This window comes from Elephantulus edwardii, unplaced genomic scaffold, assembly GCF_000299155.1.
Source record: "Elephantulus edwardii isolate Elephantulus edwardi_28Jun2011 unplaced genomic scaffold, EleEdw1.0 scaffold00074, whole genome shotgun sequence".
Lineage (NCBI taxonomy): Eukaryota > Metazoa > Chordata > Mammalia > Macroscelidea > Macroscelididae > Elephantulus > Elephantulus edwardii.
Window position 1 is genome coordinate 10,864,403 of NW_006399824.1, and position 15,670 is coordinate 10,880,072.

General features: G+C 41.5%; 1 pseudogene; it reads left to right on the forward strand.

Moving 5' to 3' along the window:
* The first annotated feature begins 1,672 nt into the window (after window positions 1-1,672).
* LOC102870687 lies at window positions 1,673-12,779 on the forward strand (annotated as a pseudogene).
* Window positions 12,780-15,670: the final 2,891 nt, after the last annotated feature.

Genomic DNA, 15,670 nt, shown 5'->3' on the forward strand with positions numbered 1-15,670 from the left:
AAAACGCAACAATGAATGAATGGAAAACCAAAATCTTTGTAAAGTTCATTAAAATTAAATATATATATATGACTATTACTCAGTAATATTTATTACTTAGAGGCAATATATATGATAGTTCTCAAGTGCTCAGAAATTCTTGGTCAAACCAGTATTGCTTCAATGTTTTCAGGTCTCTAGGAGTTCTCTGTGACAGTCAAGAATAGCCCATAGGCCTTCACTAAAAGCCAGTGATTTTGAAACACTAAGAAAAGATGTTTCAGAGACATATGGAAGAAAACTGATGCTTTGCTGATAAACCTTTTCTTAAAAAAGAAATTTTTTTCTTTTGTACTAGCTTACTTACAAAGTTCATATACAATTGTTTTTCACACCACATTTTTGCAATTTCCCTTATTCACTCCTTCCTCTACCCAGCAAATTGTGCAACCCTGTGATGACACCACCCTCCCTTCCCAGCCCACCCTCACTACTCTGCTCCTTCATCCTGGGATCCTCAGACATGTTTTACTAGTTCTCTTTCTATATCTACAACAATGGTCTTGCACCATATTAGTCTTTATGGGATTGAGTTAACATAACATAATGCCTTCTAGTCCCTCCCAACATAGTGATTTTCAAAGGGTATATTGGCTGTTTCCATGTTCTTGTGATGATGAATAATGCTTATATAATGAACACGAGTGTATAAATCTCCATTTGTGCCCTCATTCTAAATTTCTCAGGGTACATTCCAAGCAGTGGAATGAATAGATGGGTCATATTCTAATAAACTCTTGATTTAATTTAATCCCAATTACCTTTATCCCTAGATTCCTTGTATGTATTACAGATTTTACTAAACTGTTTTGTTGTGTTTTTTTGTTTCGTTTTGTTTTGTTTTTATTAGGAAAACTATATTAGGGGTACCAGGAGGTGAGGGTTGGGGGCAGAAGGGTGAGGATGGGCCAGGATGCAGCTGCAGAGCTGCAGAAATTGGTTGGTGAGGGGAGCAGGTGAAGGAAATGAAAAGGATCCAGTGGGGACTAGATGCTACAGGGGAATGATAAGCATTTTCCAACAGTGTTTAAACCAACTGTCTTATTGATTTGGGAATTGGATGCTGACTCTCTGGCTTCTTTATGCTGAACAGGGGTGTCGATGTGAAAGGGGAGAGGGAGGATGCTTTATCACTTTTCTGGTGATCTTGGGTTAAGGCTGAATGCCTTCTTGTTCTGTTTGAAGATATTTTCCTGTCATTTGCTCCCCTCTGGACTGCAAAGCATTTTCCCAGGTGGGTCCAGTGGGGATGGCTGGTTGAACCCAGAGGCTCCATCCTCCTTTGCTTCTTTAGCTGGCAGTTGTATTTCCTTTTTGTCACTGGCACTGGGTTCTGGGTCAGGTCTGAAGTAAAACTTAATGTTAAGGTTACCTATAGGAAAGGGAGCAAACCTAGAGAAAACAAACTTGTGAGTTACAAATAGAGGGGTTTTGGGGGTGTTGCTTTCAGGTTTACTGAGGGAGAGGGTGGCGAAAAGTAGCCTAGATAAAATTCTCTGGATACCCTAGGCAATTTTTCCCAACCCAGAAGTCAAATGGCACAGTCTGGGGACTGAAGAGCTCACCCTGAGGGCCATGACAGCTCACCCCAAGCCGAGGGCCGAGGACAGCCCGCCCCGGGCAGAGGGCCGTGATGGCTCACCCCAGGTGGGGGGCCGAAGACAGCCCGTCCTGAGCAGGGCAACACCCCCATGCGCTGGCTGGTACACTCCCCCTCTAATTGCCCCCACCCCAATCTGGTCCCCTCGCCTGACCGAGGACTATGTGGCCAGGACAGCACCTCCACTTTTACACCCCCCCCATAAGTGGTCATACTATAATTTGAAGTAGGTGTCACTGCCCTCCCTCTTTATAAATGGCAAAGGGAACCTGAGACTTGTGAACAGGCTCCCCCCAGGTCTAAACGGCTTTTGGCAGAAGCATTCAACAGATCAAAATATGTGGTGCATTTAGGATGTCAGTCCTCTTGGACATGCTGCCACTGTTAAGTGTCATCAAGTAGACAACTCACAGTGACTTTCAACAATCCATTGTATCGGTGATCATCTTCTCTGGCTGTCCAAGAAAATCCAAACCTGCAGGCGGCGGGACGCACATTCTCTGTGCAGACAGCCAGCAGGCGTGCACCATCTCCCGCACGTCATCTCTGCATGGGTGGCTGGTGGGCGCTCTTCATTTCGCCCGCGGGAGGCCAGTGGCCACCCATTTCCCCTGCCGTTGCCATCTTGGCTCCAAGAATTCTCCCCAGAACAAGTCCACTTTGCAGCAGTGTGGCAGCTCCACTGTACCAATCTTGGGGAGGCTCAGTGCCTACCATCCATCTTGGGTGAGGGAATCCATGAGTTCTGGCTGTGGGAGCTTCATGGAGCCACAGCTGTGGTGAGGCGCAGTGCGGGCTCTGCAGGAGGGGGTTGGGAGCTGCGGCACTCACCCATTCCTCCTTTGGAATCCTTGAATTCCTGTTGTTGAGCCTCAATCTTCACTGAAGACCAGTCATCAACTGTTTAACTGTTCAATTATCAATAAACAGAAGTCTGTAGAAGGCCATAGTGGCCGTGTTCCAAGTGGTCTGCTCCTCCAGCAGCTCACCACGTTGTCTCTGCCTCTGCTGCCATCTTGGATCTCCTAGATTTTGCTAAACTGTTAAAAAAGTTTAGGGCTTTTGTCTAGGTAGGATTGAGGTGAGGCAGAAGGATTCTCAGAAGGCATTAATAATCTGAAAATTATCATTGAGGAGGGGAATTAACTCTGCTAGGAAAAATATTCTTACCTTAGACAATCAGAGCATTCTAGAAAAATAAAATATTTATAATCCTTAAACCAGAGATGCATGGAAACAGAGTTTTGGACTTATCAAGAAAAAGAGTCACAAAGCACAATAAATCCTGTCAGAATTTGGAGACATTATTTTAAAAGCAATTTTGAATAATGATTCAATAATCAAAAGATGATGGTGACAGAAATCAACTTATGTCTAAATGTTTCCTTATAAGTAGATATGATAAAAAGTTAAAAATTTTTCCAATATAAATATCAAAATAATAGAGATGAGACATTATGTGAACAGATTACTACAATTAGCTTTTCTATCTAAGTAATCTAGGGTATTAGCAGATATTTAGAAAGACTTATGAGTGGTAATTGTCAACTTTTTTTTTCTCCTGTGATGCCAGATGCTAAATGCAGAAACACACACAAAAGATAAAATTGGCCTTGTTTTTGTTGTCCTGTGCCATGGAGTTAATTCCAACTCACAAGATATTTTAGAGCTCTGTACTTAATAGATTCCATCAAATAATTTCCAAATTACTATAACTCTATATTAACAGAATAGACCAAGAGCTGTCCAAGATTACAGACTTCCTAGGCTGCAATCTTTTCACCTGAGTAACTTTACTGTAAAGAATATCTTTAATGTGCTAACGAGGTAAAATATCACTTTGAAGATTAAAATGGACATGATCTAAGCTGTAACACTGCATATTATCTTATACACATGTAAAAGTGGGGTGTTCAAGAAGAAAGATTAAATAAGGATTAATGGTTTTCAATTGTGGTTTTGGCAAAGAATATTGTGTATGCTGTGGACTGCCGGAAGAACAAACAGGCTAGTCTTGGTAAAAGAACAATCAGAGTGTTCCTTAGAAGCAAAAATAGTGAGATTTTTATCTCACTTGATGTGGACATTTTAAAAATTCAGTCACTGGGGAAGGGTTTAATGCTTGGCAAAGTAGAGAGGCAATGAAAAGAGAAAGACCCTCCCCAAGAAGCAGACACACGGTGGTTTTTACAATGGTTCAAACACATCAGCATTGTTAGAATAGTGCTTTGTTCTGTAGTCCCTACGGTCACTATGAGTAGGAATTTACTGCTAGGAAAACAAACAGATTTGTCCTGGAAAGGGTTAAACCGGGTGGTTCCTTGGAGGCAAGGATTCTGAGGCTCCGTCTAACATACTTTGGACATGTTGTGAGGAGAGACCGGTCCTTGGAGAGGGACATCATGCTTGGGAGGGTGGAGGGACAGCGCAGGAGGGGAAGACCCTCTATGAGGTGGATTGATTCAGTGACTGGGGTGATTGGGATGGGTGTGTCGGAGGCAGTGCAATTGGCAAGGGATAGAGCAGGATTTAGGGCTGTTGTACATAGGGTCGCTATGAGTCGCAGGTCACTCGACAGCACAAAACAACAAGAACAACAACAAATCTAATATCAGTAACAGTTCTTATGAGGATGGCTGCCAGCTCTTATCTCTATGGAGCCATTTGGTGGGTTTGAACTGCACTGAGTTCTTAGCTGTTCTATCTGCAATCATCCTCTGTGGTTGTTGTTATGTGCTGCAACTCTTGTTTGCTGTTAAATGCTGTCGAATTGTAGGCAACTCATAGCAACCCTAGCAACTTTCTTTGTTTCTCCAAGTTCATAGGACTTCCTGAGACAAGCTACTTTGGAAGTGGATGCCACTCCTCCTCCCAAGCTTTTTTAATCAGGGAGCTCCCCCAAACACTGTCTACCGTGGGTGACCAATATCTCATTTGGCACATCAGGGTCACAGTGTTCAGCATCACAGCCACCACGAGTTATCTCTGTACAGCAAATCAACAAAGCAGTGCTATACCACCTTCATACAATGGCTCTGAAGCCTGCCCTATCTTGAACCAGTCTCACTGACTCTGACACAGCTACCACCATTGCCCTAGTTACTGTATCAATCTATCTCATCTGGGGTCTTCCTCTCCTGTATTGTCCCTCCACCCTTCCTAGCATGATGTCCTCCTCCAAGGATCAGTCCCTCCTGGCCACGTGCCCAAAGTATGTTTGATGGAGCTTCAAAATCCTCACTTGCAAGGAGGAGCTTGGTTTCACTCTCTCCAAGACAGACCTATTTGTTTTCTCTCCTCTACAGCTTAAAAAACCCAAAACAGAATAAAAATCCAAACAGACTGCCATCACAGCAATGCCTATTCAAAGCAACTGTCCATTGACCTTCTGGGGTTATTTATCTTAACAGAGGATACTGCTTCTTTTCTCTCCCTCAGAGTGACTAGTAAGTTTAAATCACCCACCATTTAATAAGTAGCCCAGCATGTAACCCACCTCCTCACCTTACAGGGACCTATTTTTTTACACTGCCTCTTGAAGATTTGAAATATGAATACATTGAGAGCAGTTCATTTTAACCTCAGAGTCTCTGCTGTCACTCCAAGGTTTACCAGATTTTCAGTCATCAACTTATTTTACCCTAGGGTAGAAAAATATCATGAGTCATACTTAGAAAGAAATGGCTGTATCCATGGCCCTAAGATCCACTTTCCATTTAAGAGGAATATCAATCTTAATGCAATCATTTCAAAGGCCAGACATCCTTTGATCAATGGTGTCTAGGTGACTATCAAAATCACTGTTCAAAATGCACAGATAACAGCAGTGACAAGGAGCGACCTTGGGCCAAGTTTTGAAGCATATCCAGAAAGCAAAAAAAAAAAAAAAAAAAAGACAAGATAACAGAGCAGCAAGGAGGATCTGCAGAAATCTGAGTCACATCACGTGAGTTTCTATTGCATAACGATGCATTTTCATTTAAGGAATCGATCAAACTACAAGGAATAGAAATTGTTATGTTAGCCTAGCAATAAAAGGAGAGTGGTGTCTTGCTACCAAGTACAAAAATTTGGAAGTTTCCAAATTAGAAGTCTAAATTTGAAGAGTTCTAGAAGTCCAAATCACCTGCAAACCTTTAAAGGATGAATTGATTTTCCAATACAGCAGCACAAACTAGAAGCCGTTTCTGTTCCTTTGAGAACTCATCCTGTCTTCAAAATCTGGCATGGAAGATTAAGAAACTCAAGAAAGTCTTAGTAATTATAAGCTTTTAATTGCACCCCTTGTACTAATAAGATTACCTAGTCCTTTTGCAACTCTTGACAAGCATTTTGAAATGACCTTACTAGGGAACTGTGTGAAAGAGGGTTTTTTTCTCAATCTCAGTTATACTTCTGTGTTAGAAAATATTTTCTGAAGTGGTTGAAAAAACCTTTTCAATATCAATGTTCTTGCTCAGGTTTTTTTTTTTTTCCTAAACAGAAGCTTCATCCCAGACAATCATCCAGGTCAACCCTAGTCAACTTTCAATCACACAGCCTCTTAAATAGACTTTGTAAAGCAATACTTCTAAACTGTGTGTTTTCAACAAGATACTAATAGATGTTCTGTGAGAGAAAGGGGGGGAAGTTTACATAGTTGGCTACGCTTGGATGTGGCTTGTACAACAAACTTAAATAGATTCTTTAATTACAGGATTTCTCTCCAGCATTAAGATTCCACAAGAAAAATGTGGCAGTTGGCATCAGTTAAGCTCTCCCCCCTCTTGGTTTTCCACAAAACACTATTTTTATCTTTCAGACTAATCCCAGAGTTAGGAAAAATATCTTTAAGATGATAAAATATAGAGATTGTAGGTTTTGAAGGGTGCACTCCAGTGAAAAGAATGCACCATATTATAAAGACAACACACATGTTGTAAACCTTGCTTTTTTATTATTATAAACCACACAGTGCCCTCAAATATTAGTTTTCTGTGTATACTATGCATACCGTTTGTATGTGCACATTACTTAAATGGAAACATTATATATTCAAATTTCAGCCAAATCTATCCTTTCTCAAGAACCAAACCTGGCCAATTAACCCAAAGCATTTTCCCATCAACTTATTTTATTTCATTCCATTTACCATTATTTTTAGGAGCTCTGGTGGCCTGACCCACAGTGTGTTGCACTGCTAATTAAAAGGTCACAGATCTCCAGTGGTTTGAATCAACAAACAGTTCAACAGAGAGATGGGCAATCTTTTCACGTTAAAATTTATAACCTCAGAAACTGAGAGACGATCATTTTGAATCTGAATCAACCTGATGTAAAGGAATTTTTATCATTAATTTAATTTTTTGTTTGTTTATAAATTCCCCGTCACATAGACATCCAGAGACATTTCCCTCTTGTCTTAATTTATCCTAAATACTTAGAAATTTTCATTCTCCTATATTCTTTCTAGCACTTATCAAATCTCACTCAAACTAGAAGGAAAAAATCCACACTTTCAGTTTCCAAAAATCTTCGTTTCCAACATAGATGTTCCATTATAGCAACTTCTAGTCTATCTATAAAGAGATGTTGGGAAAATATCTTCTTCTATGGGAATTTTTAAGGAGATAGTAACCTGCTTAAAATAATAAAAGGTTCTTTAATTTGAAAAGAGGTAGCTGAACCTAACAGCACTCTAGGGGGCAATGCAATCTGTTTATACCTTTATTAACAAATCATTTCTATTTACCTTCTGTGGCCCAGACTTAAATATTCCTTATTTTTAGCACTTAAAAAAATCTCAATACTCTTCTAAAATTCTATTCTGATTAATTGCATAGTGTATCTCATAACATCAACACCCATAGTTTTGGCTAGAAGTATTTATTATCTAATAAATTAACGTCGGACCCAGATTATTCATCATATTTTTTCATGATGAGAGAGAAAAAATACATTAAATAAAGCAAGTGAAAAATATTTTTTTTGTTGTTGTGGTGGTGGTATCAAGTCAAATACTTCTCAAAGAGACCCTAAGCACAATAATACCTCTGAACTTGGCTCTATGCTGAGTCAATCTTACTGTCTCTGACCCATCTGCCCTCATTACCCCAGTCACATCCATCTCATCCAGGGTCTTCATCTACTATGCTGCCCTTTGACCCTTCCAACCATGATGACCTTCCCCAAAGACTGGTCCCTCCTTGCTACATGCCCAAAGTAAATCAGAGTCTCAAAATCCTTGCCTCTAAGGACCCTCTCCAACATGAACCTGTTAGGTTTCTTGGCAGCCCATGATATGTCCATTATCCTTTTCCAGTACTACAACTCAAAGGCATCAATTCTTGTTGTCATCCTTGGTCATTGTCCAGCTTTCTGATGAATAGCAAGTAACTGCAAAGACTATGGCCTAGATCAGGCACACCTCAGTCTCTAGTCTTTCATCCTTGCTCTTCAGAGAAAGGCCCCTTACAGCAGATTTTCCTAATAAAATTCAGCATTTTATTTCCTAACTTCTGGTGCTAAGAGTGTTGATTGTGAAACAAAGTAAACTGAAATTGTTAACAATCTCCATCTCTTCCATCTATCATGATGCTGCCAATTGGCCCAGTGGTGAGTTTTCTTGATGTTGCACTTCAACCCATATGGAAAAGTATGGTCATTTTGACCTTCTACAGCAGATGGTTCAGGCTCTCCTCAGTTTCAGCAAATAAGGTTGTATTATCTGCATAACACAGGTTGTTGATGAATGTTCATCCAGTCTTGATGCCACATCCCTCCTCATAGAGTACAGCCTCCTGAACGATCAGTTCTGTATACCAATTGAAAAGGCATGGAAACAGGACACTTCTCTGACACACTCCTTTCCTGATTTTGAACCATGCACTGTTTCTTTGCTCTGTACTGACCACTGCCCCTTGGCCCAAATACAGGTTTCACATGTGCACAATCATGTGTTCTGGAATTCTCATTCTTTTCAAGGTTAGATAAAATTTGCTGTGATCCACACAGTCAAATGCCTTTGCATAGTCTATGAAACACAGATAGTCATTCCCCTGGTACTTTCTGCTTTCAGCTAAGATCTATCTGACGTATGCAGTTATGTGCCTCGTGCCATAACCTCTTTTAAACCCAGCTTGTATTTCTGGTAGTTCTCTATTTATGCACAGTTCCAGGCACTTTTGGGATAAATATCAATTATGTCCATTGTTTTTAAGAGTTTGAAGCAAACAGCTACTTCTACCACAGAACATTAGAAATACGCTTCATTAGGAGTAATTGCTATTAGTTAAATATAGCATTAAAGGATCTGAGATCATATTACTGTACAAAACTTTTCTCCAAACTCAAATTTAAACTGGCAATAGTCTCACTTTCTCTAAAAAACCCCAAAAAACAAAAAAAGAAACGCACACACACAACACAAAGAAAAACCCCACAACCCTAAAAATGACTGATCTCAATTTAAAAAAAAAAAAGTTTTTTGTTGTCATTGAGTCAATTCCAACTTACAGCAATCTTATTTATAACAGAATAAAACACTTTATGACCCTGCATCATTGTTGTTTGAGCTGCTTCTTTCTATGTGTGAGCCCATTTTTACAGCCACTGTGTCATTCAACTTATTGAGGGTCTCCTTCTTCTTTAAGTAAAAGATTACCTAGTGCTAAAACACAGACGTAAAAGTAAAGTGAAAAATTGTCAGTCATTTTTATTGTAGTAAAAAGTAGTTTTATAGTGTCTTTCAATTCAGAAAAAAAAATGCAGTAAACATCAAGGAACTTGTGTGAGGTATCTCATATTTAGAAGAAAACAGGTAACAAAGTTTTGGTCTAGGCCAGTTCTAGTCTTCTAAAGTGGTTTGAACTCTCTGAAAGTTATTACAGTAGTTATGAAAATAAAAGTTCTCTTTTTTTAACATCAAAGTTTTAATTTTTTTCCACTGTTGCATATTTTCATCCCCTCTCAGCCCTTCCCACAATGCACTCTTTGTTCCAGATTGTCATCACCAATATAATGCCTAATAAAATATTCTTCTCAGACAGTTCTTCACTTCATTTGATCTAATGCAGTGTTTGTTCTCTATCTTTTTTCCCCATCCTCTCCCCAATCCCCCATGATAGTTGTGTTTCTGAGATATAGATGAACACACATACTTACGCACAGTTTTTGTGACGGAAACATGATATTATTTTCTGAAAATGGCTGAATAGAAGAATGCCATGCCTCATCTTCAGGAACACTAGGCAACACTATGTCAAGGCCTTCAGAATCTGAATCAGTGATAGCTTTCCTGTTACATTGATTGGCGTAGGTGTTTGTTGTTGCTGTTGTTGTTGATGTTGTTGTTGTTGTTATGTGCCGTCAAGTCGTTTGTGACTCATAGCGACCCTATGTACAACAGCCCTAAATCCTGCTCTATCCCTTGCCAATTGCACTGCCTCCGACACACCCATCCCAATCACCCCAGTCACTGAATCAATCCACCTCATAGAGGGTCTTCCCCTCCTGCGCTGTCCCTCCACCCTCCCAAGCATGATGTCACTCTCCAAGGACCCGTCCCTCCTCACAACATGTCCAAAGTATGTCAGACGAAGCCCCAGAATCCTTGCCTCCAAGAAACAACCCGGTTTAACCCTCTCCAGGATGAATCTGTTTGTTTTCCCGGCAGTCCATGGTACATTCAACACTCTTCCCCAGCACCACAGCTCAAAGGCATCAATTCTCCTTCTATCCTGCCTAGTCATTGTCCAACTTTCTGATGCATAACAAGTAATTGCAAAGACCATGGCCTGTATCAGGCGCACCTTAGTCTCCAGAGAGATACTGTTGCTCTTGAGTACTTTAGAGAGGTCCCTAACAGCAGACTTTCCCATTGCAATACATTTTTTATTTCCTGGCTGCTGGTGCCAAGAGGATTGACAGTGGAGCCGAGCAAACTGTAGTTGTGAACAATCTCAATCTCTTCACTATCCATCCTGATGCTACCAATTGGTCCAGTGGAGAGAATCTTTGTCTTCTTGACATTGAGCCTCAGTCCATACTGAAGGCTGCAGTCCTTGACCCTCTGCAGCAAGTGCATGAGGTCCTCCTCAGTTTCAGCAAGCAGGGTTGTGTCATCTGCATAACACAGATTGTTAATAGATCTTCCACCAATCCTGATGCCACACTTCTCCTCATAGAGCCCAGCCTCTCAGATAATCTGCTCTGCATACATGTTGAAAAGGTATGGAGATAGGACACATCCCTGGCGTACACCCTTCCCAATTTTGAACCATGCAGTGTTACCCTGCTCTGCTCTGACGACTGCCTCTTGGTCGAAGTATAGGTTTCATATTAGCACAATTAAATGTTCTGCGATTCCCATTCTTCTCAGAACATCCTCTGGAAAATCCAGAAAAGTAGATCATAGGCCCTTGAGCCAAGAATACAGCACTTATATACCAGATTTTGAGAACACATCACCTTCTTCTGGGAAATTATCCTACTATGACAGCAGTGAGCTGCAAATGGAAGAGAAGAGACACTAAGCCACAAGAACTCAGTCCTGGAGCAGAAGTTTAAGGCAAAATACTTTTCCTCAGGACTATTTGAGTTAGAAAGCCTTCCCTAATACCAGGATCTGGAATTTGGACTTAGAGACCGCTGAGCTTAAGATATTTGGCTGCAGCATAACAGCCTGGCAGTAGTGTGAGGCATTTGGAATCACAGAAGTATAGACAGCATGAGCCCTAAGCCATCAATCATATCAAGGGCTGGAAAGGGGGAGAGAGGTGTTGAATGATGTAGGCGGGAGTTGAAAGGGATGCTGTTGGAGCAGGGAAAAGGGTGGGTCAGGACACACGTACCAAGGGTGGGGAGCAACACTGAATCTATGGATTGCTTGTATAATTGGGGAAGGTCTTTCATCTCCTCCTTTCTGGAGAATGCTTGTCTGTCAGATACTGTTCTAAATCTAACCATTTGAATTAAGAGATACTAGGAAGACTGATTGGCCATCCACTTGCAAAATAATAGGCCTTTGAAAACCCTATGTACAGTAGAGCACATTTAGAGTAGACTAACAGATATGGCAACTGAGGCTGAACTCTCAAATATAGAAATACAAAGGAGGAGGAAGAGTTGTAAACAGACACAAGTAATTAGAACATGAAATGTGAGAAGCATGAATGTAGAATAGTTGGACATTATTAAGAAAGAAATGGAACATATATTGACATACTTGTTGTTCTTGTTGTTGATTGCCGTCAAGTTGAGGTCAACTCATAGTGAACAAAAGACCTAATGCTTTTCCATAGCTATCGTTGTTTCTCCAAGTTCAAGTTCCAAGTTTCCAGAGGCATGTGGTTTAGGAAGTGGATGCCAATCCTGCTTCACAACCTGTTTTATAACTGGGAGCTCCACCAAACACAGTCCACAATGGGAAACTATTATGGTATTTGATATCCCCATGGCACAAGGTTTAGCATCATAGCAAACCCAGGTTACCTCATACAGCACATTGAAGAAGAGTGATGTACAAAGTGGAAGAATGTTCCTCCAGATATAACAGCACTCTAGTCTCATTTCTAGGTACTGGCAAAATGAGATGGAATGTCATGAGACATTTTTAATCATACAATCATGTGATATTCCATGCCAGAGATGAAAAAGTGAGGAAAAATGAGGTTGTTTTCATAGTTAAAGAAGGTCATTCCGAACTCCCTTATCAGTGGAGCTGGCGTTCGGGTGAGTCACTGGACAAAGTCAGAGGGCCCAGAACTCCCCGCTGCCTACTTTAGGGCAGAGTGGCTGAGGATCTTGGCGCCTGCCTTTGCTGGAGGAGCTCGCCCCTTCCTGGCATTGAGGCCATAAGTTTAGAAATAGAGACGCATGTTTGGGTAGGGAGAGGTGGTGCGGAGCTCCTGTTTGATGGTGTAAAGAAACACCAGGTCACTTTTCCTGGACAGGAGGAGCTCTGGGACATCGAAACCTGCTCATTTGGATCAAGAAGAATTTGCTAAAAGAACGCCCGGAGTTTTTCATCCAAGGAGAATGTGTGCGACCAGGAATTCTGGTGCTGATCAAGGATGCCGTCTTGGAACTGCTGGGTGAATTAGACTACCAGGTTCAGGACCAGGACAGCGTCCTCTTTATATCCACATTGCATGGAGGCTAAGAGCCCATATCTGTGCCTAGGGTACCTTCGGCCTAAATGTGGAGTGACCACTCTCCAGGCCACAGTGCCTTCGTGGGTAAGATGAGTGGACCTGAAGAACTGCTGGAAGCCCCTTTCTTCTCAAAGATCACCTCAGTTTCCCCTTCCAGATAGCAGAAGGCTCTGCCTGTCCCCCACTGATATCATTATGGAACCCCAGTGGGAGTCCCCTACTCAGTGCTGACCCCCTCTCCACTCACTCAGCAGCAGTCCTTCCAACCACATCCCTCCTCCTGCTCACTCCACCCCAACCCTTGAACCTGGCTGGCCTCACCCCACACAGGCCACCATTTGGGCTCCTAAGACCTTCCCCCAGCAATAAGCCCCTGTCATTTATCCAGCGGTGGGTGGGGGGGTGTGGTGAGTGGTTTAAACTTGGGCCAGCAAATCAAAGCCTGGAGAGTTCAGTGTGACTCGACTTCCTTTTCTCCAACAATGTGGAGTTATATACAGAGCAGCTCATTTGAAAATTAAGGGAAGGCTTCCTAGTAGAAGTACTATCTCTCTTCCCACCTCCTCACTGAAAGTTGGGTGGGGACGGGCAGTACCTGGTAGACAGGGGCATTTACCGCTCCTCACTGTATCCCTTTTGGAAGTCTGGGGTCTCTACGCCTGCAACAGTTGGCCATGGCAAATAAAAGAATTAAGTTGTTTACTAGCCCTAGCTGGAGCCTCATCATTAGATACAGTCAGGTACCCGCTATTCCCCAGACATGGTTCTGGTGTAGCCTTTCTGTTCTCAGCCTAGAGCTCTCAGAGCTGCCCTTCACCCTGAAAAAGGGTGGGAGTTGCAACCTAGACAGTCCAGGAAGGAGTCAGGTGGACATTGTCTGGAGAGAGGATCCTACAGGCCATGCTGTGCTGACCAGCCGGTCCTGGAGCATGCCTCTGCCTTACAAGCTGCAGCCGCAGTACCCAGAATGGGGTGACAACGATGAAGCTCTTGAGCCTGGGGATAAAAAGCTTTGTTTGCTGGAGAGAAGCCTAAAAAAAAAAAAAAAAAAAGGAAAGAAAACCAAAAGAAAAATTAGATCCTTAATATAATCCCACTCAAAACTATGTTTTTTGTTAAATGTCAGTAATTTAAGGTGAAATTCTTCACATGCTTTAGGTGACAGTGCCAAATAGTTTTCCTCTTCTTATGGGGAACACATGATTCCTGGCCCTGCTATCAGTGCTGGCCCTCCGTGCAGGTGCCGATGAAGGCAGCTATGTTGCAACTTGGCATAGATTTCACCCTATGTTATGCTTAGGAATCAGATTATATCTGTGGAAAGAATCACTGGAGAAGCTCAATATAAGCTGTGAATACTAGGCCAGGTGCTGATTGTGGAAAAGACCACCAACTATTTATATACAAGTTCAAGCTAAAGCTAAAGAAAACTAAATCCAAATCCACAGGAACAAATATTTCACCTTGCATCTATCCCACATTAATTTCAAAACCATCTCTGGAACAGGTTTGAGGCCTTCAACCCTCATGAGCCAAGACCAGATGAGCTGTAGGAGGATATCAAGAATATTGTCCATGAATAATAATGCAAAAGGTTGTTAAAAAGACAGAGGAGGAAGACAAGACTAAGATGGATGTCAGACAGAACTCTGAATATTGCATTAGAGTACCGAGCAGCCAAAGCAAAGGGGATAAAAGCCAAGAAATTAGGGAGCTGAAAGGAAAATTTCAAAGGGCAGTGTGGGAAAACAAAGTATTACAATGAAATGTGCAAAGAGCTGGAATCAGAAAATCAAAAGGGCTGAACTTAACTCAGCATTTCTTAAGCTGAAGGAAACAAATTCAAGCCTCAAGTTGCAATACTTAAGTTTGATTTGGGCAGAATATTAAATGATTCAGGAATTATTGAAAGAAGATAGAGGAGCATACAGAGTCACTGTACCAAAAAGAATTGGCCGACACAGAAGAATTTCATGAAACAACATAGAAGCAAGAAGGAGGAAGTTCAAGCTACTCTGAAGAAATTGGAATAAAAAGCAAATCCCTATGAATTGATTGCATACCAATTAACATATTTCAACAAACAGACATTGCCCTAGATGTGCTCACCAAGTTGTCTGGAGGACAATCACCTAGCCAACTGTCTGGGAGAGATCCATATTTGTTCACATTCCAAAGAAAAATGACCTGTTAGATCATGGAAATTATCAAATAACATCAATTAATATCACATGCAAGCAAGAGTCTGCTGAAAATTATCCAGAAATAACTGGAATAACAAATCAACAAAGAAATACCAGAAGTGCATGCTGATTTAGAAAAGGACATGGTACAAGGGATAGTCTAGCTAATGGTAGATAGATCTTGGCTGAAACATAAAGAATATCAGAGCAATGTCTATCTGTGTTTCATTGACTATGCAAAGATATTTGGCTGTGTGGATCACACCAAACTGTGGCTGACTCTGAGAAGAACTGGAATTCCAGAATGCTTTATTGTGCTATGTGAAATCTATACTTGGATGAGGAGGCAGTCTTCAGAACAGAGTAAGGAAACACTGCATGGTTCATAATCGGGAAGGGTATATGCCAGGGATATGGCCTATCTCCATACCTTTTCAATCTATGTGCAGAACAGATTATCTGGGAGGCTGGGATTTGTGAAGAGAAACGTGGCATCAGGACTGGAGGAAGATGCAGATGACACAACCCTGTTTGCTGAAACTGAGGAGGTCCTCAAACACTTACTGCAGAAGGTCAAGGACTACAGCCTTAAATGTGCACTGAAGCTCAACATCAGGTAAACAAGAATTCTCCCCACTGGGCTGATTGGCAGCATCAGGATAGAAGGTGGAGAGATTAAGATTGTTAACAGCTTCAGTTTGCTTGGCTCCACAATC